Here is a 27,193-nt window from a genome sequence, read left to right on the forward strand (position 1 = left end):
CCCCGTTGATAGAGCTCGGTTCTCCTCAAAGTTCTGCACCTCTGGATCCCTGACAGATGTAAATTTCCCTATCAGGGTTGGGTCGAAGAAGCAAAACCTCTTGAAATTTGATCTTACAGGATTTTGAGGTGTGTTGTCTTTGTGTCTAGTGCCGGGGTGTGAGGTCTACAGGGGGAGCAGCCCAGAAGAGGAGAGGGATGTCAGGTGGGGAAGGCGAACAGGACCACCAGCTGGACCCCACAAAACTGGACAGCGCCTCTGTCCGTATGTCATCGTCTCCTGCTATGCTGAGGCGGTGTCCACAGGAGCTAAGTGCTTGCCTGGCTCTGATATCAGGAAAGTCTGGGGGAAGTCTGGGAGGAGGTGGGGCAGCTATAGGCTATGGCCTATATACGCAAAGGAATGGAACTAGCAAGTAAGTGTCAGCATCCGTGGCTTGGCGCTTCGTCACCAACCTTTTCTGCATCAAAGCACCATGGCTGCTGTTTCATCTCCACCTCCAAGGCTCCTGAAGATGTTGCTTATGATTACAAGAGCCCAAAGCACACAAGGGAAAGTGTTCTGAGAAATAGTTATCATGATGCTAACAATTGCAAACCACCTTCTGAAGATGGTTCTACATGCCAATAGTCTCAGCACTGAGGAGTTAGAGGCAGGGGGATTGCCACAAGTTCTAGATCAGGCTGGTCTACACAGCATCAGGTCAGCCAGGGTTATAGAGTGAGACAAACAGACAGCCAGACAAACAAATGAGAAAAACTACAATCACATTTTCAATGATGACTTTTTATTTAATTTAATTGATTTTTAAAAGATTTATTATTAATTATTTCTGTGTGTATGAGCACATGTGTGTATATGTGCACACCTGTGCATATGCATAGAGGCTAGAAGAGAGTGTTAGATACCTCCTTTCACTTCTACCTGTTTACTTGAGGCAGGGTTCTCTCCTGGAACTTGGGGCTTGTGTTTTCTCTCCTAGGCTGGAAGCCAGTAAGTCATAGTGACTCTCTTGTCCCAGCGCCCCTCGGTGCATGCAGGATGCCTGCCTACCTCCAGCCTTTAGGATTAAATAGCATGTTCACTTAACCACTGAGCCATCTCACCAGCTCCTAAGTTTTAATTAAGCTGTTCTGAATTGTATTTGATATGGTTCAGATGTCTCACTTGATCACTGGTTTTGTTTCTCTGTGTATTTGGTCATGGCCCATCATTACCCTAGGCCATAGGGGTATGGCCCCAGGGAGCTAGTGTTAGCTTCTGTGCATTTCACTGTTGGCCCTCCTTTCTATAGCTGGGGAGACCCCACCACCACCCAATGCATAGCATTTGCTGCATCGGAATTAATGTTGTGCTTGTCAGCAGAGCCCCAAAAGAGTAGGATGTTTCACCTAATTCTGAAGTTCCTGGCTTTAAAAATGATTAAACATGAATAACACAAAACTGACCATCAGTCTTTTTAAAATATGCAATGCAGTGATATTAAGTGCCTATTCACTGCTGTGGAATCATTATCACTTTTATCATTGGGTTTTGTTCATCTTCCCCAACTGCAACTTTGTATCCATCAGGCAACAATCCTCTTCTCCTCCTTTGTTTCCTTGAAACCACCATCCTGCTTTTTATCCCAAGGAGTTTGACTGTTGACCACTGCAGGTGTTTGCAAAAACAGAATTGTATAGTATGTATCCTTTTGGAGCCTAACATAGTGTCCTGGAGAAACATTTGTCTGTACATTTCATGTGTTAATACTCACCTTTCCTTTTGAAGGTTGAGTAATCTTCAATTGTATGTGTATGTTACATTGTATTCACTTGTTCTTCCATAAGATGCTTCTCTCTCTGGCCACTGTAACATGAATATGAACTTTAACCATTTTTTAAATTTATTTTATTTTATGTGTATGAGTGTTTTGCCTGAATGTATCTATTCACCACATCAGAAGAGGACTAGGATGCCCTGAAACTGGAATTATAGATGATTGTGAACATGGATGTTGGGGGTAGAACCCAGGTCCTTTGGAAGAATAGCCCTTAGCTTATGAGCCATCTCTCCAGCCTGTACTATGAATCTGTTTGAATCCTTGCTTTCAGTTACTCTAGGTTGATTCCCAGGAGTAGAACTGTTGGATCCTACAGCAATTCTACTGTTTACACTTTGAAGTGACTCCAGAGGTTCCTGGTGTCTAAAGCAGCTACAGTCATGCATCCTCACCAACCATGCACACAGCGTCTACTTTCTCTGTGTCTTAGCTACTTTCTTGGTTTCTCAAACACCAGATACCTAACAGAAACAGGAGGAGATATTTGCCAACTCAAGTCTCAGGGAGCAAAGATAGGGCACATTAGCATCCACTTGGTCGTCTCTTTATTTTATCTGGGGACCTGCCCATGAGATGGTTTCATTTGCCTTTAGCATGGGTCTTCCTCCCTCAGTCAATTCTCTCAGGAAATACCTTCCCAGACATGGCCAGAGGTGCACCTCACCCATCTCTTAGGGGATTCTAAATCCAGTTGAGTTGACAATGGAGATTAGTCATTACCTTCCACATATTGCCAGCATATATTGCTTTTTAAAATTGCATTTGCTTGAGTTACAGTTATTTATTTGTTGTGTATGTGATGGGAGTGGGAGCATGTGCACCACAGTGCCTGTGTGAGGGTCAGAGGACAGTGCAGGTTCTCTCATCCCATCATACCAGGCTTGGTGGCAAATGCCATCTTGCTGGCCCCTATTTTATTTATTTGGTTTATATAGTGAGATTTATCTTAGCAGGTCTGCTTTGCATTTCCTTGAGGTTAATGGAATTGAGCATCTATTGAAGAATCAGTTGTCTACTTCCAGCATCCTGGTTCTGTGGATTGAACTCATAAGCTTGCACAGTATGTGCTTTTACCCACTGAGACACTAATCCCAGCCCAAAGTGTGAATTTTCTTTGGGAGAAATGTCTATTTCAGTTCTCTGCCCATTTTTAAATCAAATCCATTGTTGTTGAGTTGTTGGTGTTCTTTTTGAATTGGGGATATTGGCCCTTAATTAAATATATGATCTGCAGGTATTCTCCTAGTCCGTGGGTTGCCTCTTCTTACTCAGCTTCTAGTGCCCTTTTGCACACGAATGTTTAAATTTGAAGTGTGCCATTTATCTATTTTCCCTCTTGTTGCCTATGCCTTTTGTGTCATATTAAAAAAGAATCACTGCCAAACTGAATGCCTGATGCTCTCCCTCTTTTCATCTGAGAGATTTTAAGTTTCAGCTCTTCCACATCAGCCTTTAATCCACTCAAGTTAACTTTTGCTGAGAACACTCAGTTCCAGTGCTGTGGAAAATCCCCCCCCCCCCTCTTTGTCTTTCAATGTCTTTGGTACACTTGCTGAAAACAAACTGGCTGTGTTTGTGATGGCTTGCTTCTGGTCTCTCCATCCTTCCCATTGTCTGTACATCTGTCCTGATGCTCTGGCCTCACCATCCTTCCCATTGTCTGTACATCTGTCCTGATGCTCTGGCCTCACCATTCTTCCTATTGGTCTGTACATCTGTCCTGATGCTCCACTGCTCAGATGACTACAGCTTTGCAGTGACATTTGAAAGTTTCTTTTTGCCCTTTGAGGTCGATTTTGGCTATTCAGGGCTACCACTTTCATGTGGTTTTGTTTTTAGCTTTTGAAGTTAAATGAATATTAATTTTCTTAGTAACAAACTACTAAAAAACAATTTTATTAGAAAGCTGTAGCCGAATGACTCCATATGTTACCAAATGACAACTCCCCAATAGTCTCCACTCACTACCAAATGAATCCCCACCGTCTTCCAGGTGATTCAAGTTCTTTCTCCAAGTCTCTCTTCTGTAGAGTTACTCTGCCCTGCCACACCCCTTCCCTTTCTCATTCCGACCCTTGCTTTCTAGCTCCTTCACCAATGCCCAATCACTCCGGAGAGTCTTATCATGGCTAGTTCTCTATGCATCTCTGGGCCTTTGCTTCCATTGTTCTCTCCACTGAGAACACTTCCCATGGCTTTCTTAGCCTCAAACTCCCCCTAGCTCTTTCTTTAGGAATTAGGTTACATGCCATTTTTCCTAGAAGTCTTAGTCTTAGCAAAGATCCTCTCTTTTTGTTGGTCCACTCCATGTTATGTGGATAATAAATATGCGCTCATTTCCAGTAGTTCTTCAAAGACACAAGCTAGATTTTCTATTTTTTTCCAGTGTATAAATACAATGGATAACTTCTGTTAAACTTAACAGAACTAAAAGAAGTTGGAGTCACCCAGGAAGAGGCCTGCCACTAAGAGTGGATGTTGCTGCTATGGGCAAGAGGAAGGACAAATGGGAGAGGCCCTGTGGTGCTCTGGGGACCAGGCCCCCTGGGACTCAGAATGTATGAACACTTGCTACATAAGAGCAGTGTTAGCTGATTTCTACAGAATAGGCTTGGAAAAGTCCCCTCTTGCCAGGCCACCACACAGAACTTCTATTCAGAAAAAAAACCTATATACAGTTCAAGGCCCTCCAAAGGCCACTGGGCAACAGTCCAATTCTTCTCTGGTGTAGTAGCCTTTTCCTGGAGGAATGCCAGGGGCCCTGGAGACCTTTTGATTCCAGTACATTTAGATAGCTGAGACATGCTTTATGCAATTTTAGTTGAGACTGTAGATAACGTGGTTGTTATGTGGATGAAATGGCTTTAAACCCAAAGCAGACCCAATGGGCTTGGTTCTTGGGAAATCCGAGACGAAAAACAATACATGTAGGGTATGGTGAGTGGTGGCAAGTGTCTAGTCCAGAGATGAGGGGAGCAGGCTGACTCAGCAGCCAGGAGGAGAGACAGATATGCTTAACAGGAAATCTCACGCCCTACTTGGCTCTATTAGTCACAGGCTAATGAGGGCTGTATGCCAAGGAGGTGGTAACACCAAAGCTTCCAAAGACACACACAGGCACACCTGATGACTTTCACAGGCCACCATCCCCCTTCCACCAATGAGACCAAGAATGATTCTGTTTTTCAGTGAAGTTGATATCACCTGTGTACATGGTAGGCTGTGTGTGTGTGTGTGTGTGTGTGTGTGTGTGTGTGTGTGTGTGTGATTTGTTTTTCAGCTGAGTATTGACCTCAGGTCTTACGAACTCTAGACAAGAGTTCTAGGATATATTTCAAGGCAGGAAGTGCTCTTTTTTATATAAAGGAAGAAAGAGAAAAGAGTTATATATCTCATGATGACCTTGAATGTCCTCTTTAGCCAAGGGTGACCTTGAACTTTTGTTCTTTCTCCTTCTACCTCTTAAGTATTGCAATTATAGGCTGTATTGCTATGTTCAGTGCACGAGGCACTGCAGATCAAACCCAGAGCTTTATACATGCTTGGCAAGCACTCTACCAACTAAACTACATTCCTAGCCCAGGAAGTGAATTTTTAATTGCCAGTATCAGCCTGGTATGCTCAATTTTTGGCTCTATTCATTCTTTTTAAAAATTGTAGAAGTGCCACATAAACAAAGAAGTTGTCTGAAGTAGTTTTTTTTTTTAGAATAAGAATGCTTTAATATTTGTTTAAAGAAAATGATAGGACTATTATAGTAGTAAGGGTATGTGGTTGGAGAAATTCCCTTGAATAAATCATAAAGATTACTTCTATTTTCACACTGGTTATCATGGACCCCGTGTGTCTCATATCCCTTATTATATTGTTTTATTTTTTTTACTTAACATTTATGAATTCCAGACCAGATATGTCTTCCTTAGTCATGGTAAAATAAAACTGATTTTCTTGGAAATGCTATTTTGGACACTGAGTTTAGACTGCCTTCCTTCTGATTCTTCAAAGTAATTCTCCACAAAAGGCTTGGGGTCCTCTGACAGTGTGAAAGTGTTCACAATGCTTCTTGGACTTCGGGCCTCTTTGGCTTTGATTTCCTCCAGAGAGAAGTTTCCTCCTTAAAAACCTGCTGTGTGATCAGGCACGTGTGTCACAATTGCTGCTGACATGCCTGCCTGCATCACTGGAGGATGCTCGGGTGTCGGCTCACTTTCAGGGGCTTAACTGCTCTTCGTCAAGCACCTGTGGAGAGCTCAGTGTTCGGTTAACGCGCTAGGAGACATTTGTGAGGAAAGTATGGTCCCCGAGTACAAACAGCTCAGAACTCAGGTAAGAAAGACTGTAAACAAAGATGCCTTACAGCCATGTGAGCAGTCTTGAACCAGAAGTGAATGTTTGGAGTGAGGGAAAGCTACTATTCTGAGGTTGGAGATAAATAATTTTAAAATGGGGAGGTGATGCCTGATCCTAGGTTTGAAAGAATTCATGTAACTCTACCAGGCAGGAATAGAGCCACTGTTGTGTTGTATATCTGTAATCCCAGCGCTTGAAGGCCAAGGTGGAGCATCGTGAATTCAAGTCTACCCATCCTGGGCTTGTTAGAGAGATGGGTGAGGGGCAGAGGCGAGAATGATAGATGGGGGTGAGTTATGGTAAAATAGGAGCTGGCTAGATTGCTCACTAGGTAAAGGTACTTAATCCCAAGCCCAAGGATTTGAGCTCAATCCTGGAGGACAGAGAGACTGAACTTCCACAGGTTGGCCTCTCGCCTCCTTATGTATACACACACACACACACACACACACACACACACACACACACACACAAATACACATGCATAAACACAAAGAAATCAATGTAATAAAATTTGGAAGGAGATGGTCTGAGACTGGAGGACAAGAGAAGGTATGGCAGGTGTATTAGTTCCTTTTCTGTTGCTGTACTAAAACACTGTGACCAAGGCTGTTTAGAAAATGTGTTTGGACATACAGTCCTAGAGGGGTAAGGGCCACCACAGTGGAGAGGCGGGGCAGCAGGCATGGCAGCATGAACAGGAAGCTGAGCTGTAAGCATGAAACGGAGAAAAAGAGAGACCAAGCTGGAAATGGTGAGTGTTTAAATTCTGTAACCTGCAGTAACAAACTTCCCCCAGCAAGGCCACACCTCCTCAACCCCCCCCCCCCGCCGCTGCCCCCCCGCACCCCAGGGACCAAGCATTCAAATATATAAGCCTATGTGGGACATTCTCATTCAAACCAGCACAGAAGGGAAGTGAAGGGACTGTGCCTGGCTTGTGGGATAAGATAACTGTTGAGAGCTTAGCCTAATACTTACAGAGATGGCCTTGTGGATGTTTGAAAAGGGGTTGTCCTTGTTGGCTTTCTACTGATGTGATGCAACACTGATCAAAAACAACTCAGAGAGAAAAGGGTTTATTTCATCTTGAAACTCCCAGGTCACAATCCACCTCTTTGGGAAGTCATGCCAGGAATGCCGGGCAAGAACCTGGAGGCAGAAATGGAAGCAGAGGCTGTGGAGGAGTGCTGTGTTTTCAGTGCTCCCCATGGCCTGCCCAGCTTGCTTTCTTTTACAACCAGGGCCACCTGTCCAGGGGTGGCACCACCCACAATGAGCTGAGCCCTCCCAGTTCAATCATGAATCAAGAAAATGCCTCCTAGACATGCCCATAGGCCAATCTGATGGAGGCAATTCCTCAATTGCAATTTTTTCTCCCTAGAAATGTTGAGATGTGTGTCAAGTTGGCAAAATCTAACCACAGGGGGTAGAATTGAGACATGACTTCACTTTAAGAATTCGAGCCCCAGTGACATCAAAAGAATGACAGGCTGAGAGGTATGAGAGATGATGTGCATCCAGAGACTAAGAGGTTAAGCAGCCACTGTCAACTACGCAGGGTAAAAGTGTTCTCCTTTTCCTGAGCTCGGGACTTAGCGCACCCGCTGAATAGCAAACATTAATAAAGCCAACACTGAGTAAGCAGGGAGGGCAGGGGTGTGGCTTATCTCATGGGTCCTTCTCAAAGTGCTGCTTTGGTCCTGTGGCTGCCTAAGATCACTCTAGTGTCAGTCAGTAATCCGGAACTCTGTTCCTTTGATGACCTGAAGTCATCCTCCTAAAAATAAACAAATAAACAGATAAAGCTTTAAAAACAACCCCTACCTTAGGGTCTAGCTCTTGGCCCTGTGAACACAGGAGACAGACGCGCACGCAAGCGCAGAGTCTGAGGGACTCCGGAGCTGACAATCCCCGTCTCCCTGTCGAAGAGGATCCCATTGCCATAAATGGAAGTGGCGTTGGGAGTGTTGTTTTTGCCAGGTCTCCTGGACTTAAATGGAACGAAATGCTCTTGCAAAGATGGAGAGGAGAGGGAAGGAGAGGGGGTGTCTGGGCATGGGAGCTGGCTGCCAGCCCTTGCACTGGAGGTCCAAGTTCAAATATGCTTGCAGGCAAGCCTCCGTGAAGTTTTCTGTCCTCGTACAATGAAGCTGTTGTATGGCCAGAGGCTGGAGCGGGCAGCTGGATGTGCATGGGCTGGCCAGCACCTTTTGGCCTCCCTTTTGATTCTCCCTCGGTTGGAGACACACCTCACAGGACACACATATTTCGGGTCGCTCACACTGTAAGCTCTAGGAAGCAGGAGAGGTGCTGCTCCTGCGTGGGAGTGTCAGCCCTGTTTGCACATGGCTGAGTGCCAGAGCAATAAGAGAATAAAGATGTTCAGTAGATCAAGAAGCCACTAAGCACTGTATCCCTCTTTTAAACATTTACCCTGCCCCCCAACAACCATTTTAGGTGACTGAATTCCTGGACTGCTTGGGTCCTTTCGCTATGTTAGTTTAAATTTGTAAGCTCCCCCTACAGGAATGACTTGATTAGATGCCCATCTGATTTGTAAAGTCCAGAGGGATTTCTGTGCCTACTGCTTACAGATTTAATCAGACGGTTCTTGAAATGACCCTGACCCTTTCGTTGGGAACAATTTCTAAAGTGATAAATTTTCTCCCCACTAAGCCTCGGAGTAATATTTCTCTCTCTCTCTCTCTCTCTCTCTCTCTCTCTCTCTCTCTCTCTCTTTCTCTCTCTCTCTCTCTCTCTCTCTCTCTCTTCTTTCTCCCCTTCCCCTCTGTGTGTGTGTGTGCATGATTTCTCTTAAATTCTCTTTAAACAGTAAATTTTTTTTTTGGTTTTTCGAGACAGGGTTTCTCTGTGTAGCTTTGTGCCTTTCCTGGAACTCACTTGGTAGCCCAGGCTGGCCTCGAACTCACAGAGATCCGCCTGCCTCTGCCTCCCGAGTGCTGGGATTAAAGGCATGCGCCACAACCGCCCGGCTAACAGTAAATCTTAAGAAAGTTGGTACTAAAGGAAATAGGTTTGCAGGTGAGGGTTGATAGATGCATTTAGCTACAGTGGTAATAAAGTGGACATTTATTTGATTCTGACTCTGCCAAGTATTGTTAAATGTTTTTTTTTTTTTTTTGGTTTTTCGAGACAGGGTTTCTCTGCATAGTTTTGCGCCTTTCCTGGGAATCACTTGGTAGCCCAGGCTGGCCTCGAACTCACAGCGATCCGCCTGGCTCTGCCTCCCGAGTGCTGGGATTAAAGGCGTGCGCCACCATCGCCCGGCTTGTTAAATGTTTTTAATGAATTGACTTCATATAATCTTCAATGTGACTCTGTGTTATTATCTTCATCACCTTAAAATGGAGAAACTGAGGCACAGAAGAATTAAAGTCATGACGTTGATAGATCATTGAACCAGGCTCCCAAATCTGTTACTTACAGCCAAATGCTGGACTGATTTCCAGTGAATGGATATTCCCTAAATTTCATGCCTCTTGAGTTCAGGCTGGCCATGAGTATACTTCTGAATATAGCTCTTAACTGTTTATCACCTTTGTGTTCTGATTTCCAGGCATAAGTAGGAAATAATGGGAGAATAAACAGGGTAGAGTAAGGGATAATCATGTCATTGAGAACATACACACAACCATACGTGGACCCATGAGTACACATATTTATGTATTTATTCATTCATTCATCTAGAAACAGTGTGCGTGTGCATGGGTGTGTGTGTGTGTGTGTGTGTGTGTGTGTGCATGTGCCTGCATGTCTGCATGCATATGTGTGCAAGTATGCATGGGGCTCAGAAGTCAGCCTCAGGTGCCATTGTTTTTCTTTCCTATTAAGATCGGGTCTCTCACCGGCCTGGAATTTGCCTCACCAAGTAAGCTAGGTTGGATGCGCAGAAAACTGCAGGGATCTGCTTATCTCTGCCTCCTCAGTACCAGGATTACAAGCACGTGCACACACCTAACCTTTAATTTTCTTTCTTTCGTTTTGTTTTTCCCCTAAACATAGGTTCTGGGTATTGAACACAGGTCTTCATGACTTGTAAGGCTAACGCTTTACAGACTGAACTATCCCTGTATCCTCTTTTTTTGTGGTGCAGGGGTCGGGGATTTCTTTGGGTTCTCAGGCTGGCCTGGAACTTGCTATGTAGCTGACACTACCCTTGAACTCCCAATGCTCTTGTCTCCAGGAGCTGGGATTACCAGCACTCACCACCATGCTCAGCTCCGCCTCTTAGTTTTGTGTTCACATCATTGCTGTGCTCCCAGAGGCTTTCTCGGCAGGTTAAACATAGCTCGTCCCCAAGGGATCAGTTTTTCCTACTCCAGGTCATGGGAAGGGGCAAGGAGGAGAAGACTTCCTTTTCAAGGGCCTGTGAGGAAACCATGTTTGGGAAGGAACACATGAAAACTGATCAATAAGAATATTTGACAGCTCATCAGGTCTCTGTGTGTGGCAGGGTGCAGTTGGCAGCTCTTGGGGTATAGGAGGAGACCAGCCCTATCCTTCAGGAACTCGGAATTGAGAAAACAGATAGCCAGGACCCCAATATCACCCTCTCTGGCCATAGTTTGTGATATGGTGTTATTTATCTCACATGCTATCTTCTAAAAGATTGTTTTAGATTTATTTGTTTTTATTTTATGCATATGAGTGTTTTGCTTGCATGTATGTATGTGGATCACTTGCAGTTGTGGCAGAGGTCATTTAAGGTCATCAGATCCCCTGGAACTAGAGTTACAGATGCTTGTGAGCCATTAGTGGGAGATGGGAGTTGAACCTGGGTCCTTTGAAGAGTAGCAAGTGCTCTTAACCAGTGAGCCATCTCTTCAGCACCCCCCAACCTGATGCTATTTTATACTCTGCACTTAAAATGAATCCAACTCTTACACAAAGACAATTGAATGCCATGCTGCCATTACAATGAGTGAGATGGTAATGGTATTCAAAGTTATGTATGAGATGGTATTATATGACATTAGCTTGTAGAACAATATGCATGCTATGGTCCCACTTGTATAGCAAAGATAAAAATGCATAAATAGCAATAAAATACATAATAATTACACCTAAAGAGTATTTATCCTATACTAAGCATTATTCTAACTTATTGGTCCTCCAAAGAACTCTGTGGGTGCCAACAACAGTTCTTCGGATAAAGGTACTTGCCCCCTAGCCTGATGATCTGAGTTTTAGTCCAGGGTTTCACATTGTAGAAAGTGAGAATGGATTCCTCAAGTTTTCCCCTAACCTCCACAGGTGGTATATACATTCACACACACACACACACACACACACACACACACACACACATACACACACACACACACACTTTTTAAAATGTGATTTATAAAAAAGAACTCTATGAAGTAGATATTACTATTATATCAATCTTATATGAATAAATGAATGCATAGAAAGGTTACCACTTCTGTAAGATTCCTTAATTAGTAAATAGCAAGATCAGAATTCAATCTCTGGTGTCCTGGCCCCTAAGTGTCTACTATTAACCAATAGGCTAACCTATAAATGGTGTGTAAGTATAAACAAAACCTAGACAGACACACAACAAACTTCCAACTACCATTAGCTAAGAGGTATGGAAGTGGATGGGATGTAGTGGAAGGAATATTTTTTTTTATGGTATATACCTTTTTTTTTCTTCTTTCTGGCAATGCTGGGAATAGAAACCAGGGCCTCATGGAAGGAGTTACTTTGGAATTAGATTATGACTTATTTACAACTTTGCACCTCTATTAGGGGATACAGATAGCTGTGGAGTCAGTGGTACCTTAGGCAAAGGAAGAGGACCATGGGGTCCATTTCTAGATAGAAAGAATGAGAACTGGGTCAGGTTGATAAGGAGAGAGAAAAAGCAGGCTATGAAGAGGAGGAGGAAGAACTGAGGAGCTGAAAGGCAGCAAAGAGGGGAAAGGCTTGAATCTGTGTGTCGATGTCAGGCAGGAGGTAGATATTTAACACAGTCAACTTTAAGGACCCACACTTCAATGTAAAGCCTCGGGGTCGGGAGATCTGTGTATAGTATTCACAGAAGTAAAATTTTAGCCCATTTATAAAGTTAATCAGGAATTGTAATTCTCTTGGTGGGATGGGGAGGGTGGTCAGAGGGCCCCGTGGAGAATTCCTGTCTTAACAAGTTTGGCTCCACTCTGAGGTCAAGTGTCATTCTGGAAGGTAGGTTGAGCTCTCTTCTGCTGACGATTATGGGTGAAGAGGGCCGCCCACGGCCACAGAAGGCTGTCAGGGCAGGGGTCATGCATCAGCTGTTGGGACACTTGGCTGCCTTCCTGACAAGCCTCTTGACTTGGTCCCGTGCCAGCAGATCCCAGTAGCTCTTATGCCTGGTCTGCTATCAAGCTCAACCACCTTCACCCTTGAACCTGGCTGAGAGCTCTGGAGGCCCTTAGTACACACTACCAGGCAATGCTCAGCCTTGAACGGGGAGCCAAAGCAGCCTTCACCCTCCTTTCCAGGGCTGGGACAGAGGCCACTGTTATGGGAAAGACGGCATCTTCAGGGAAAGGTAGACCCGAGAGGGTTGTCGGCTGGCCTGATGGCAGCCATCCTTACAATATCCTGACAACTGTGGTTTTTCTGGAGCATAAGCAAGACCGGGCTTTCTTCTAGGCTCAGATGGACTCATTGTAGGACACTGCAGGGCTTCATCTGATAAGTGAAGAGGTGCCATCTTGGTCCCCACTTCTTCTGCAAGTAGCTGCTGGAATAGAGATGATAGCTATGTTTCCTGAGTGAATATTATGGGCCAAGACTCCTACAACACATTCTCCACAACAAAACGCTACATTATTCTACAGAGGATGAAACGGAGACTCAGAGATGCTAAGAATCCCACTCATTTGTGTCAGAGGTGGGATTTGAATTCAGGTCTGTTCTGCTCCAAATTTCGTAACATTTTCCAGTGTGCTCCCTAGATGATCCTTTCAAACATAAATGGGAATGGCTTTTTAATAAAGCATCCGTTAACAGGTGAGCAAAGAGTAGTATAAATAGTTGCATCTTACAGGTCATAATGCCCATTCTTCCCTGCCTTGCCAGCTATGAATGCCACTTGTATATGTCTTAGAAGTAACATTCACTCAGCTACTAAGTGCCATGAGATCCTAGAAGAAGACTCAAAGTCTCAACATTCCTTTCTTGTGTCTAGAATATAATTCATGCTAGTTGTGTCCAGAGGTCTGTGAGGAATGCCGGCCTGATCCTTCTCTCTTTCCTGTGCCAAGCCAGATGGCCCTCTGAGCTCCTCCCTGCCTGGGCACTGCTGTCCATCAAGCTGATTGGCATCTGAAACTTGCTTCTCTGCTGATGGTATCTACTCCTAGTAAAACTGATCTGTGCATTTGTAAGGGCTGGACTTGATTTCTCCTGGTCTTGAGTACAGGATCTTAATTATTTAAGCCATTTGAACTCAAGTCTAATCTTTATAGAAGCTACTGAGTCCAAGGCTAATTTTATCAGGCTTTGTTGGAAGGTGCTTCCTAAGGAAGAGAAAAATAGAGGAAGTGAGTCCTCCACTTAGCCAGCTTACTCTTGGGGAGAGTTTCCCACTGCAGGGCAGGGAAGAGAAAGCCAGGTAGCGTGGTTGAGGACACAGACCTGGGAGCTGAGGGAGACTGAGAGTCAAACAAAGCACCGGAAATGACAGTGCCGTCCCGAGGGACAGCCCTGGGGATCAGAAGATCTCTCTGAAGTCTTCTGCTCAGTGCTTGTCAGCTCACAGGTGTGAGGAAAGTACCCGAGGCTTGGGAGAGAATTTCCCAGAAAGAACAGAGCAGAGAACTTCATAGTTAGTGGGGTTTGGGGTGAGAGTGAAAGATACGACCTTAAGCCATGGGACAGAGTACTGCCTAGAGAAAAGGTGGCTGAGATCTCCCCTAACTCTGCAAGCCTGGGAAGGAAGGAATTAATCGCAAGTAATTTAGCTGTGCTCTAGAACAACGCCCAAGTGTATTTATGACAATACCAAAAGATCTAACATTAACAAGACAAAGTCCTCCAGATCTGAGAGCCAGTACAAAACTTAGCTGGCAAGGAAAGAGACAGGAATAGGACTAACAATGACCATCAACACAGAGACCAGATGGAACACTTTTGAGAGGATTAGTAAATAAAATTTTTGTGGTCTTGCTTTTGGTTTAGACAATGTCTCCTACAATCTAGACTAACCTGGAACTCACCTGCTATGTCCTCTGAAGTGTTGGGATTGCAAGTGTGTGCCGGCATTCCTGGTGACAGTTTTCTAAGTGGTGGGTTATAATGTATCCTATGTGCTGAAGAAGGCAAAGATCGAGCATGTAAAGAAGAGACAGGGAGCCGGGCGGTGGTGGCGCACGCCTTTAAATCCCAGCACTCAGGAGGCAGAGCCAGGTGGATCTCTGTGAGTTCAAGGCCAGCCTGGTCTCCAAAGCGAGTTCCAGGAAAGGCGCAAAGCTACACAGAGAAACTCTGTCTCGAGAAACCAAAAAAAAAAAAAAAAAAAAGAAGAGACAGGGAAGGCAGTAAAAAAACAAGCTGGGTGTGTTGAGATACACATGTAATCTTAGTGTTTGGGGCACTGAGGCAGAAGGATTGCCTCAAAGTGGATACAGCCTGGGTTACATAGCTTCTTAGTTTCTCTTCCTGCTGCTGTGACATAATACTCTTAACGAAAACAACTTAAGGAAGAGTACAGTTCATCTTGGCAGGGAAGCCAAGGCAGCCAGAGATCGACAGGGTCAGAGAGCAGTGAACATGTTCAGTGCCCTTTCTCTAGGTATACTGTCCAGGTTTCAAGCCAGGGAATGGTGCCACCCACAAGGGGGTGTGTCTTCCCAACCAAATTAACAGAATCAGGAGCTACCTACCTACCTCAGTTAATATAATCAAGATAATCCTGCATAGACATGCCCAGAGGCCTGTCTCTCGTGTAATTCTAGATTCTGTCAAGTTGTTAATTAACACTAACCATCATACATAGCAAGTTTCATATCAGGTTGAACTACGAAGTAAGACCTGGTCTTTACATACCACCCCACCCCACCTCCCTGCTACCAATAAAATCACAATCAAACAAACAGAGCAAGTAAACAAGCAAGCAAACAAACAAACAAAATCAATCACTGAATTTGTCTAATCTGCTTTATTCGGCTATAAAAGAACACCCAAGATGGAATGATTTGCACACCTGAAGAGATTTCCTGCTTATATAATTTTAGAAGCTAGGGTGTCTAAGGCATGGAGAACAACTGGTGAGGGCCTCCTTGCTTACAAGGTCCCCGGATAGGAAAAGGAAAAGAAAAGAGCAAGTGAGTGCAAGAAGAAAGAGCATGGAACTCATCCTTTTATCAGTACCCGCCCTGTAATCCTGGCACTAATCCATGCACAAGGGCACCCTCATGACCATCCCTTACATTCTCCTTTCTCAGCATCATCGCATATGAACTGTGGGGAACACATCCCAAACATAGCAATATCTAACGATAACAAAGTCATTCAAAAGTGACTTTTTCATGGGCTGGGGAGATGTCTCAGTTAATAAAGAGCCTGCTTGTGCAAGCATGAGGCCCCGAGTTTGGATCCCCAGTATTTGTGTACAAAAGTGGTGTAGTGGCATGCCTCTGTAATCCCAGCACCAGGGAGGCAGAGAAAGGAGAATTCCTGGGGCTTTCTGGCCAGCTGGTCTAGTTAAACTTCAAGTGAGAAACCCTGTCTGAAAAAATAAGAATGGAGGGCCAGCAAGAAAGCTCATTAGGGAAAGGCACTTGTTGCACAAACCTAGCAACCTGAATTAGATTCCTAGAAATCAAGCAAAAAGTTAGGAACGAACCTCTGACCTCCATATGCATGTTATGATGCATGAGCCCAAACACACACCATGCACACACAGATAATAATAAAAATAAGGTGGAAAGTGATTGAACAGGACATCAGTGACCTCTGACATATGAACACACACACACACACACGACTTCTTCAGATATTTTAAAATAACTTTTCTGGACCTGGAAGATGGCTTTACAAGCATGTAAACCCAAACACACACATACACACACCAAATAATAATAATAATAATAATAATAATAATAATGATAATAACAGTAAACTTTAAAAAGGCTGGGGAAATGGTTCAGTGGTTAGGAGTGCTTGCTACTCTTACAGAGGACCTGAGTGTGGTTTCTGGAATCAATGTTGAGCTGCTCATCATCACCTATAACTCTAGCTCCTCTAGCCTCTGCAGACACCTGCACTCATGTACACACACACACACACACATTGATACACGCAATTAAAAACATTTCTCAATTATGTATTAATGGAAGGAATTGATTGATAACTACACACCAAGGCATGTTAAAGCAGTGCTAGATGTTGGCTTGCTGGTTGAGCATGTGTCTAATATGTCTAAGCCTGAATTCAATCCTCACAAAAAGAAAAAAAATCTAAGAAATCTTAAAGGAATGTCTACAACCAGGAGACAATAATGAAAAATCTATATCTATACAAACACTGACATTGTCAATATTATAGTAAATATTAACATTTTTCCATTATTGAAAAATTTAAACTAGCTTATGGTGGGAAGCAAAAATAGTAACAATGTATGTATTTATACCACAAGCAAGTGAAGTTATGGCAATTAGGCAAAGATCAGAAATGATAAAATGTACACGTACTATTTTAAGAAGGTTGTTACACTAGATGTGGGATGCTATAATATTGAGGGTAGCCGGTATACTATAAATGTTTTACTATAAAACTTCAGGACAAAGAATTATTGATGATTATCTAACAAATGGAATCAAGTAAAAACTACTAAATAGAATCACTAATGGTAATTACAGGAACAAGGCCAAGATGTCTCTCTCCTTTTCAGCATTGTACTGGAAGTCTTAGCTAGTGTAGGAAGACAAGAAAGGGGAATAAAAATAAAGATTGAAAAAGAAATAAAGTTGTCTTTCCAGATTACATGACTGTTTATATATATAGAACCCCTGCCAAACCAAACCAAACAAAAATCTGCAATTAATAAATGATTATAGCAAAGATGTAGGATACAAGGTCAATATCACAAAAGTAAATTGCTTCTGTATGCTAATGTTGAGTAATGGGATTTTGAAAATAGAAACACATTATCATTTATATTAGCATGCTCAATGGTGAGTATTTATATATTAACAACATGTGCACAAGATCTGTGTGAGCCTGAGGGGTTGTGGTACAGGCCATTGATCCTAGTGTTGAGAGGCAGGAGCAGGCAGATCTCTGAGTTTGAGGCCACCCTGGTCTACACAGAGAGTTTCAAGTTCCAGGTCAGGCAGGGATACATAGATGAGGTCCTGTCTCAAAAAGCAAACAAACAACAACAATAAAAATAATCTATATGAAAACTACAATACACAAATGAAAGGAATTTAAAAAAAAAGAAAAAGAGGCTGGGGATGAGGTTCAGTTGTGAACACTTCCCTAAGAAGTGAAAGCCCTGGGTTCCTTCCCCAGAATTTGAAAGGGGAAACCAAACCAAACAGACCAAACCAAACAAACAAAAACAAAAGCCTAGAATTAAAGATCTGGAAAAATATTCTATGTTCCTGAAAAGAAAGAACTCAACACTATCAAGATTTTCATTCATCATAATTTGATCTAAATATTAAACCCAATCTCAAATGAAAACCTATCAATTATTTTGTAGATGAGAACAAACTGATCATAAGTTTACATGGAGAGATGAATGGCATCTCTCCATTATAGTTATAATGTTATAGTGGCCAACACAATAGGAAAAGAATAAAGTCACAGGACTGTCATGTTCAGCTTCAAGACTTACTACTGCATTAATGCACACCTTTAATTCCAGCACGTGGGAGGCAGAGACAGGTATACACATATATAATCTATGATTTCAAGGCCAGCCTGCTCTACATAGTAAGTCCCAAGCCAGAACTACAAAGTGAGATCCCCCACCTCTCCCTCTCCCTCCCTCCCTTCCTCCCTAGCTCCTCCCTCTCTCTCTCTCTCTCTCTCTCTCTCTCTCTCTCTCTCTCTCTCTCTCTCTCTCTCTCTCTCTCTCTCTCATACACATTACACATATGAAAAAGAATGTGAAATGTTGGTAAAATACTGCATTTACATCACTAAAGTAAACAGTCCTGAAGTTAACCCACATAAATATAGTCAGTGGCTTTTTGACAAAGGAACAAAAACAGTACAGTAAAGATTGTCTTTTCAGGGCTGCGGAGGATGTGGCTCAGATGGTAGTGTTTGCCGAGCATACAACCTGGAATTCAATCCTCAACATAAAGTGAGTGTAGTGGCACACCTGCATCCCAGCACTTGGGAAGTGAAGGAAGAGGAGGTTCAGAAACTCAATGTAATCCTCAGCTACATAGCAAGTTTGAGGCCAGCCTGTGCTGCATTGAGACCCTATATTTTCTAAGTGTATTTCAATAAATGATAATAAAAAACTGGACATCCCCATGCAAAATGAAAACAAATATAGAAATTACTTTCTTCCTAAAAGTCAGCTCAAGGTAATTATAGGTGAAAATGCAAAATGCAAGACTGTAAAACTCCTGACAGATAACATGAGCAAATCTAGATGACCTATGGGTTTGACCGTGACAGTTTTCATTACCTACAACACCAAAGACACGACCCATGAAGAGATCATTGATAAACAAGGCTTAACTAAAATGAAAGCCTCTGCTATGCAAATTGCAATGAAAAAAAAAAAGAATCTTAGACTAGGGAAAAGCCTTGCAAAGATGTATGTCATATTCACTGTTCTATGGCTGTGAAGAGACACCATGTCCAAGGCAACTCTTATAAAAGAAAGCATTTAATTGAGGGCTTGCTTACAGTTTCAGAGGGTTAGTCCATTGTCATCATGGCAGGAAGTATGGCAACAGGCAGGCAGACATGGTGCTGGAGAAGTAATTGAGAGTTACATCCTGGTCTGGAGAAAGAGAGAGGGAGGGAAAGAGAGATTGATTGATTGATTGATTGATTGATTGATTGATCCTGGGCTTGGCATGGGTTTTTGAAACCTACACCTCCTAATCCTTACAAAATAATGTCACTCTCTGGCCACTAAACATTCAAATATATGAGCCTATGAGAGCCATTCTTATTCAAACCACCACAACATATCTGAAACTACTATTTAGAACATACAAAGAGCTCTTAAAATTAATTAAGAAGAGAATTAACAACCCAATAGAAAGTGGACTAGAGCCCTGAACAGGTACCTCACAAAGAAGATACAAATGATGGTGAATCAGCAGGTGAGAAAGTGAAGTACCTCATGTCATCAGAGGGTTGCAGACTAACGCAAGACAGCATCGACCAGCTGGTGGGATGATCAGGACCCAGACACTGACCCAAACACTGACCAAAAGCCTTTGAGAACACAGGGCACCGGGAACCACCACCATTCCTTCCTGGTTACAAAACTACATGTGTTCCCACCAACCTCCGCTTTCTGTACTGTCTCCAGAGAAATCCACTTAATTACATTAATTAATCTATGTATCTCAAGATTATAAACTGTTCTTTGGAGTTTACTCAAATGTGTTTGAAAACTTGGATCCACAAATGAACCTGTGCCTGGAGGCAAAGCTTGGGAGTAACCAAAATGATCTTCAGTAGGTGACTAGATGAATGTCCCACAAGGACCAGCTGCCAGTAGGACTAAAAAGAAATCAGCTACAAAGCAATGAAATACATGAAGATAACTTAAATGCACATGACTCAGTGAAAAGCCAATCTGGAAGGCCACAGACTATCTGACTTCAGTTACATGACATTCTAGAGATACCAAGATGGTGGAAATAGTAAAATGATCAATGGTTTCCAGGAATTTGGGGGCATATGGGAGTTTAATATGTGGGACACAGAGAATTTTTTTAAGGCTGTAAAATTATTCTGTATGCTAACATAAATGGTGGATGCATGTAATTATGCTTCTGTCCAAACCCTTATGTAAAACACCTGGAATGCACCCTAATACAATGCTTACGAATTTTGGGTGATGGTACTGTCCCAGCAACATTCCATTGTTGAGATGTCCTAGTCTGGCAAGGAAGCTGATAATGAGACTCCATGTGGAGGGCTCAGGAAGTTCCTGTGCATTCTCTGTACAATCCATTCAGTTTTGCTATGAAGTTGAAACTGCCCCAAGGAATGAAGAATTTAAAAGAAATTGCAGCAATCAGAATGCTCTGGTATTGGTGTGAAGACAGCCAAATAGAATAGCACATAGAACACACGTAGAAATGGACCCACACATTCAGCTAACTGATTTTCAAGAATAGTACCAAAGCAACTGAATGGGCAGAGGACGATCTTTTCAACCAACAGTGCTGAGTACACTGTTTAAAATAAAAGGAATGAATTTTAGACTGACACCCACTAACAATCATACAGTCCAAACAGTAACACCATTACTATGTACAGTGGAGCCTGACGTACCCACTTTCCTCCACTTAACTGAAAATACACCATGGTCATGAGCCACTGGGTTGACTTCACAATCATTAATGGGTAGACTAGCAGGTACAATGGTGACCCTGTAAGATTAAAATGGAGTTGATCTAAGAATGCAGCTCAGTGGCAGAGATGTGTTCAGCATGCTCAAGGCCTTGAGTCAATATCCATCCAGCAACTAAGAGAAAATTATAATGGAGCTGAAAGAATTCCTACAGACTAGTGATGTCTTGGCTAAGGTCATCAACTCATGTGTTTTCAGCCAGCTGTATAAAAGTATAGCACACACAATCACATCCAATATGTGATAGTTGATAATGATGACATGTGGCTCTTTTTCTTTATAGTGTCTTTGGGAAGAAAACGGATTTCATTGTGGGCATTTCTTTTTGCTTCTACGGTTGTTGCTTACTTAACAGTTGATGTTTAGAAAATCCTTGCCAAAGCCAAGGCCACTAAGATTTCTCTTGCAACTGTCTGACCTGTTTATGGTCTCATCACTTGATTTCATAATCAAAACTCTTCATGGTGAGGAGTCAGGGAGACTCTTTGGGAACACTGAGGTGGTGGCTCCCTGACTGATGACCGCACAGTTGCTAAAGGCGGCCGAGGCCTTCAGACTTTAGGCGCCTGCTCTTGGCTGCTGTTTCTTCCCTACAGGAAAGCGAGCTGGTTCCAGCAATAATCCCATCTCTGAAATAATGTAGTGGTCTCCTGGAGAGTCTACTTGCATTTGTTGCTAGTTTTGCCCTCACTATTTGAAGGTGGAATGGGAGGAGGTCTGGCTCGCTAACGTACCGTACATGACTACAACCTGTGTGTAGCAGGGCCCGCTGAAGAAAAGTCACAAAGCCACCGGGGGAAGCAGAGGAAAACCAAAAAAAGCAACAAGGAATGGAGGCTTGGGGTAGCCTCACTCTGCCATGGCTTGGTGCTCCCGTAACTCGATAATTATGCGCCCAGTGGTCTCTTCAATTACACATCTCTCTGTGTTACCAGCAGTGGTGTAATTTGCACATTAGGTCTGATTAGCTTGGGCATGGCGGCGGCGGCACACCCCTGGCGTCCCAGCATCTGGCACGCCAAGGCACAAGGACTGGCTAAGGTGGGACCTCACCTAGAGTCTTTCTCCGCCACAAGTCCATTTCATGTCAGGTTTCCATAAACAGCCTGACGCCTAAAGGAGATGAAGCTGGGGCGGAAGTCAGAGTGATGGCTCCAGCTTTGTTTGTTTGTTTTTCCAACGGCGGCTGAAGATGTGAAAGTTAATAGTGGTCATTGTTTCCCAAGACCTTCGTAGTGATCCTAGAAAAAAAAAACCAGCAGGATCAATGGATGCTCAGGCCAGATCTTGTGGCACACCCAAGGGACGTAAGGTCGTGAATGACAGTTTAAATTCCTAGGCCTGGCAGGATGGCCTCACTCACAGTTCGTAGCTGATTTCCCTCTCAATAGCTTATATTTAGAACATGCTCTGATAAGCAGTGGCCAGAACTTGTGAATTTGAACAGTGTTGGGGGAGGGGGATCACGGTGTGTTGATAATACTATTTTTTTTTTTTTTTTTTGGCAGATACATTCCAGTATCATGTTTGAGTTTTCTTTATTTAGGAACTGAAAGCGTGGTTCCAGAGTAAACATTTAGGCCTTGGTTCAGATTCAGCTCTGCCAGCCTTTGTGATCTTGGGAAAACAGCTTAACCTCTATGAGGTTCAGACTTTGTGTTCGGAACAGCACTTCCCAAACCGCAGTGATTTTGCACCCCACCCTGAAATATTTGGCAATATCTGAAGACATGTTGATGGGGAACAGGGACTGCTATTGGTATTTTTGGGTAGAAGCCATTGGTGATGGTGACATTCAGCAACCTGGTAGTGCACAGAAGACATCTACCCTCACAAAAAAAGAATTACTTAGCCCAAACTGGCAGTGGAGAGGAAAGCAAGAAACCTCTGGCTTAGAGTCTGACACATGACCGGCAGGGGCCAAATCAACCATAGCTGTCATCAGCAAATGATCAGTTTAGTGTGGTTTGGTTAAAAAACAAAAAACAAAACAAAAGAAAACAACAACAACAACAACAACAACAAAAACAGCTTCGAGAAAAGTAAGGGCCAGCCATCCACTTCTGGGCAGCGTTCAAAAAATTCGCTTCTCAATGGTACCTATGGCCCATCCAACTACAGCACAGGCCCAGCCAAGAGGTTTGAAGTGGAGGCTCTGGGGCTTGACTCTACCATTGTCTATATACATCTCTGGGGAACGCTGTTTAGCTCAGCCCACTTGTCTATAAAATGACCGTCATACCTGCGTCGCAGGAAATACATTGAGGCATGCGAAGGGCCAGTCTGCATAGCACGGCAAGCGTTCAGCTGATGCTTGCTATTCTTGCAGGGGAGTAGTTATGGAGAATAGTAGGAGGAGCGTGTCTTAAGGTTCCTTATTTATCTGTAGTTGAGTATGTGCAGGCACGCTTGTGCCGGAGCACACGTGTGGAGGTCACGGGACAGCCTGCCGGAGTCAGTTCTCTCCTTCCACTCTGTGGATTCTGGGGATAAAACTCCGGTTGTAGGCTTGACCGTGGGTGCCTGCCGGTACCTGCTGAGCCATCTTGTCAGCTCAGAAGAACACTGACTTTGATAAGAAACTCTAAAGTATTTAATGTGATGCATGAAGAGGACACAAATCAAACAGAGAATCCACACAGCAGTAGACAGTGTCAGATGACCTGGGGGCAGGGAGCCGGGTGTTCATAAAGACTGTCATCTCCATGACTTTGCTCACACCCCTTTGAAGTGGCTTTTATTAGTCATCTCTTGGAGCCTCCTTTGACAGTTATGGAAATGGGCTCACAACAGTTAGTCACTCCCTCAGCTCCCACAGCTGCAGAAGGGCTGAGCAGGGCTTTTGAATCCCCAGTGTGACTCCAGCCTGTGTTTTCATGGGCTGAAATTCAGCAATGCTCAACTCGGGGCAAATTCCCAGAATATAAAACATTAACAAGTTAGGAGGTTTCTATGTTTAGGGGAAAAGAAGACAGCGTGAAAGCCCAGCCTCTGTATCCCGGCTGGACGGAGCAGGCAGACTGGGGATGATGTGGCCATGAGAGCAGGAGGTCGCTGGCAGGAGTCCTTTCTGCTTTACTCCGGTGGCAGCTGCTGAGGCCATGCATGTCACCCCACAATGTCAGGAAGCATACAGCTAGCTACCCATAGAGAGCATTTCATAGTGATGCCCGAGGCCTGCTGGCCAAAGACAAGGAATACGGGCTCTTAGGTTACTCAGTGTTATTTCCCACCGCAAAGGGAGAGCTTCTCTAAGGTTCTGGTGACAATTTCCAGCAAGTGTTTTGTGGGCTGAGATAGGGCCACAATAACCTGAATAACCTGGACCGTAGAACTGGACAGCTATGGTGGCCTTCTTCTAAACAGCTCTATTTAGTGGCGTGGGAATGGCGCCAGGGATGGCCTGGAGTCCTGAGGGCCTAGCTGTGAAGAGACCACACCGGGAGCCCTTGGAATTGTGCAGCAGAGGACGACATCTGTCTGCATCTCTGCTGTCCTGCAGGGCCCCTTGGCCTCTCCTGGTGTGGGACAAATGTGGTGGTTACCACTTTCCTCATTGGTTCAATGAAATCCCTGCCAGGAGAACTTAGAGGGGGAAATAACAGTCTGGCTCCTGGGTTCAGAAGGGTTTCAGGACACTGTGGCAGCGGGAAGCTGTGCCAGCAGCAAGGCTCTTCACATGAAGCAGTGGCCACGTGGCATCTGGAGCAGGTGGGACCTTCAAAGGCCCAGCCACACTGACACTAGATGCTTCCCCTAGCCCTGTAGCTTCGAGATGATCATCCCAAGCTGGGAATGCAGGGAGTAGACCACCAGCTTGTGGAGGGATAGCTCACATGCAAACCATAGCCGAAGCTCTCACACACCTGTCCCCAGTAGGACAGCATCTGGGTCGATCTCCTAGCAGCTCGCCCACCCTCCCTGCAAGCTCTGGTTCTGGCATGCGTCACAAAATAATGGAACTGGAAACCACCTCAGGATGCTTGGGCCCCACATATCCAGCAGAGAAGCTTGGCAGCAACAGAACAGACTATGACTTCTGTGTCGATGTGGGCCATGTGTTCTGTGAAAGGCTGTACTCTACCCTGGCGGAAAAAATGAATTGCAAGTTCACTAACCTGGTTTTAAATATAGGAGAGGAAGCAGATGCTGGCTGGGCGGAAGTCTCTGAGGACAGCAGAGGTTCAGGCAGTGGCTTGCCCAGGCTGATAAGAAGGTGGGGGCTGGAAGCCCCACCTCTGCTGATTTGCCACGGGGTGGGAGGAGTGGGGGGAGTGAGGGGGGGCTTTCTGACCTTACCGTGGGCTGTATCGGAGCTTGGCTTCTCTGTAAGCTCCTCCTCATGACTGACATGAGAGGGTTATTTTTAAGCTGATCTTTGTGCGACTTCCTTTTGGCTTGTGTCCTCTGCTTCCTTGGTAGACCAATTCTGGCCCAGCCTGCCAGGCTGTGGGAGGTGAGGTGAGGGCTGTCTCTGGACCGGCAATGGCAGGGGCTGAGGAGGGAGGCCAGTGGCGCTCACTCCAGCAGGCTGGACACAAACGCCACCGGGCCCATGGCAGGGCAGTGTGGAGAAGACCCAGCTTCTCAGGCCGAGGTCTCAGTCTCAGAGTCGGGAGGTAGCCAGAGCAGTCACTCAGGAATCCTGTCACCCAGTCTGCAGTGTGCAGATAAATAGAAGAAGGCCTCAGTGTCGTCAACCGGTCTGTTTTCCGGGGAGCTCCCCTTTCTGGGACCGGGCTGGGCTGCTCTCTGTGGCCTGCGAGGGCACCTGTCTCTCTGGTGCCACTGAGTGCCAGGGCAGTATGTCTGGCTAGGCGCACCACCGGCACCCTCAAACTGTGTGGCCGATGAGTCATGGCTGCAGTCCCGGTCTCCCCACCGCCCACAACAGTGCAAAGGCGATGAGCTGAGATCACCCTGGCTCCTGGGAGGGGGATGGCCCCAGCCATCAACCACTACTCAGAGACCTCAGCATTTCTGCTGACGCCTTTGACTTGCTCAAGTCCTCAATACACAGCGGAGACCCTGAAGTGGAGCTCCTACCCAACGGATGCCTGCAATACTGCATGTCTGTGGCCTCTGGTGTAAGGGCTGGCTACCTCCTGGCAGGGCCCTCTCCTCAGCGTTTTCTTAAGATGGATATAGGATCACAGAGACCCGCCTTCTTCTGATTTCAAATCTCTCTCTCTCTCTCTCTCTCTCTCTCTCTCTCTCTCTCTCTCTCTCTCTCTCTGGCTCATCATATATGCTGGCTGTGGCCTGGCAGGGAAGAGTTTAGAAATTAGTACTTCCTTGCCAAGGCCCAAGGGAACGCAGCTCAGTTCTCAGCAGGTGGCAGTCCTGGTTTGAGCCACCCCTGTGACATCAAGCAGCACAAGCTGGTCTGTGTCCCTCCACAGTAACTTCCCGGGTGACGCTTGGAAAATTCTTTCCAGGTCAGAGTCTGTGTCGAGCAATAGGTTCAGTTTTTGAGATTCCCTCCACAGTCCAGAGCTGGCTCTAAGCTATCTTTCTGTTGAATCCAGGCTTCCAACGCTCAGCCTCAGTTACTTGTAGAGCTGAAGGAAATCCAGCTCTCAAAGTTGCAGTTGGATTAAATGATCTGCTTCAGGCAGACAGGCACGGTGGCCAGAGATGTGAGTGCCTCAGGTTGGCCGACTCCAGCAGCTGCTAGCCAAGCCACCATGGGCAAGCTACTTACCTTGGGGCGATGTCAATTTCCTTGCCTGTGAAAGCAAATGTTGTGGAAGTGAATGACAGGCTCCATGTACCAAGAATCAAGGAAGAGCTGGCAACAGAGATTTTAAAAATGGGATGGTAAGCATGCTCTGCGTCAGGCCCAGATAACCGGGAATTACTGCATTACTGCATAGGACTATCCCGAGACTCCTGGCTTTAAGGGAGGCGTGACCGCCATACAACAACTTTAAGGAAGGCCATATCATATGGTATAGTGTGTGTGTGTGTGTGTGTGTGTGTGTGTGTGTGTGTGTACATGTGCACATGTGCTCGTGAGCTGGTGTGTGCCCACTTGTGGGCTGACATATGGAGGAACATATGTCGCTCCTACCTACCTGTATCCTCACAGACTCACTGTGGGTGGGGCCGTTGTTGTGTACCAGTTCAGACTGCTTGTCTCTCCCTGCACCTGCTTCCTCTTTGGGTCTTTGCTGTCATCTGTGAAATGAGAGCCATTTCAGCCACATCTAACATCTAAATGGTATGTAGGAGAGGGACTTTAGAGCTCCTTTGATTTGGTCAAGAGATGGCAAGGAGTTCATCTTCTGGAAATGAAAGGAGAGGAGGGTTGTGAGGTGACCCTTTAAAAAATGGTTTTTATTAATTTTTTGAGAAACACACACACACAATGTATTTTGATCATATTCACTCCCTGCGTCTCCTCTGAACTCCTAAGTCTACTCCCACCCCCTGCTAAC

The 27,193-nt window shown here is 44.7% G+C and overlaps 2 protein-coding genes and 1 long non-coding RNA gene across 7 annotated transcripts in view; 2 read left to right on the forward strand and 1 right to left on the reverse strand.

Moving 5' to 3' along the window:
• The window catches only part of Tmigd3 (transmembrane and immunoglobulin domain containing 3), a 67,860-nt gene that overhangs the window by 10,206 nt on the left and 30,461 nt on the right, over positions 1–27,193 (forward strand). Inside the window, exon 1 of one of the 3 annotated variants that reach the window (XM_076574768.1) lies at positions 6,012–6,148. The exons of the other annotated variants lie outside the window; for them this stretch is intronic. The gene's annotated coding sequence lies outside the window, so the exon portion shown is untranslated. Of the gene's footprint in view, positions 1–6,011; positions 6,149–27,193 lie in introns of those variants that run through there. 3 annotated transcript variants of the gene reach the window in all.
• Positions 1–27,193, forward strand: part of Adora3 (adenosine A3 receptor) — a 50,125-nt gene that overhangs the window by 10,170 nt on the left and 12,762 nt on the right. The window contains exon 1 of one of the 2 annotated variants that reach the window (XM_042279657.2): positions 6,057–6,148. The exons of the other annotated variant lie outside the window; for it this stretch is intronic. The gene's annotated coding sequence lies outside the window, so the exon portion shown is untranslated. Of the gene's footprint in view, positions 1–6,056; positions 6,149–27,193 lie in introns of those variants that run through there. 2 annotated transcript variants of the gene reach the window in all.
• LOC102913319 (uncharacterized) lies at positions 708–25,946 on the reverse strand. 2 transcript variants are annotated; one of them, XR_013052287.1, is made up of 4 exons: positions 24,872–25,946; positions 19,064–19,160; positions 7,154–7,324; positions 708–1,848 (listed from the first exon to the last, which is right to left on the reverse strand). It is a non-coding gene; the product is annotated as an uncharacterized LOC102913319 (long non-coding RNA). The 2 variants fall into 2 exon arrangements; XR_013052286.1 differs by lacking the exon at positions 708–1,848 and adding an exon at positions 6,607–6,882 and having other exon boundaries at positions 24,872–25,945.

This window comes from Peromyscus maniculatus, chromosome 6 (genome assembly GCF_049852395.1).
Source record: "Peromyscus maniculatus bairdii isolate BWxNUB_F1_BW_parent chromosome 6, HU_Pman_BW_mat_3.1, whole genome shotgun sequence".
NCBI classification, from domain to species: domain Eukaryota; kingdom Metazoa; phylum Chordata; class Mammalia; order Rodentia; family Cricetidae; genus Peromyscus; species Peromyscus maniculatus.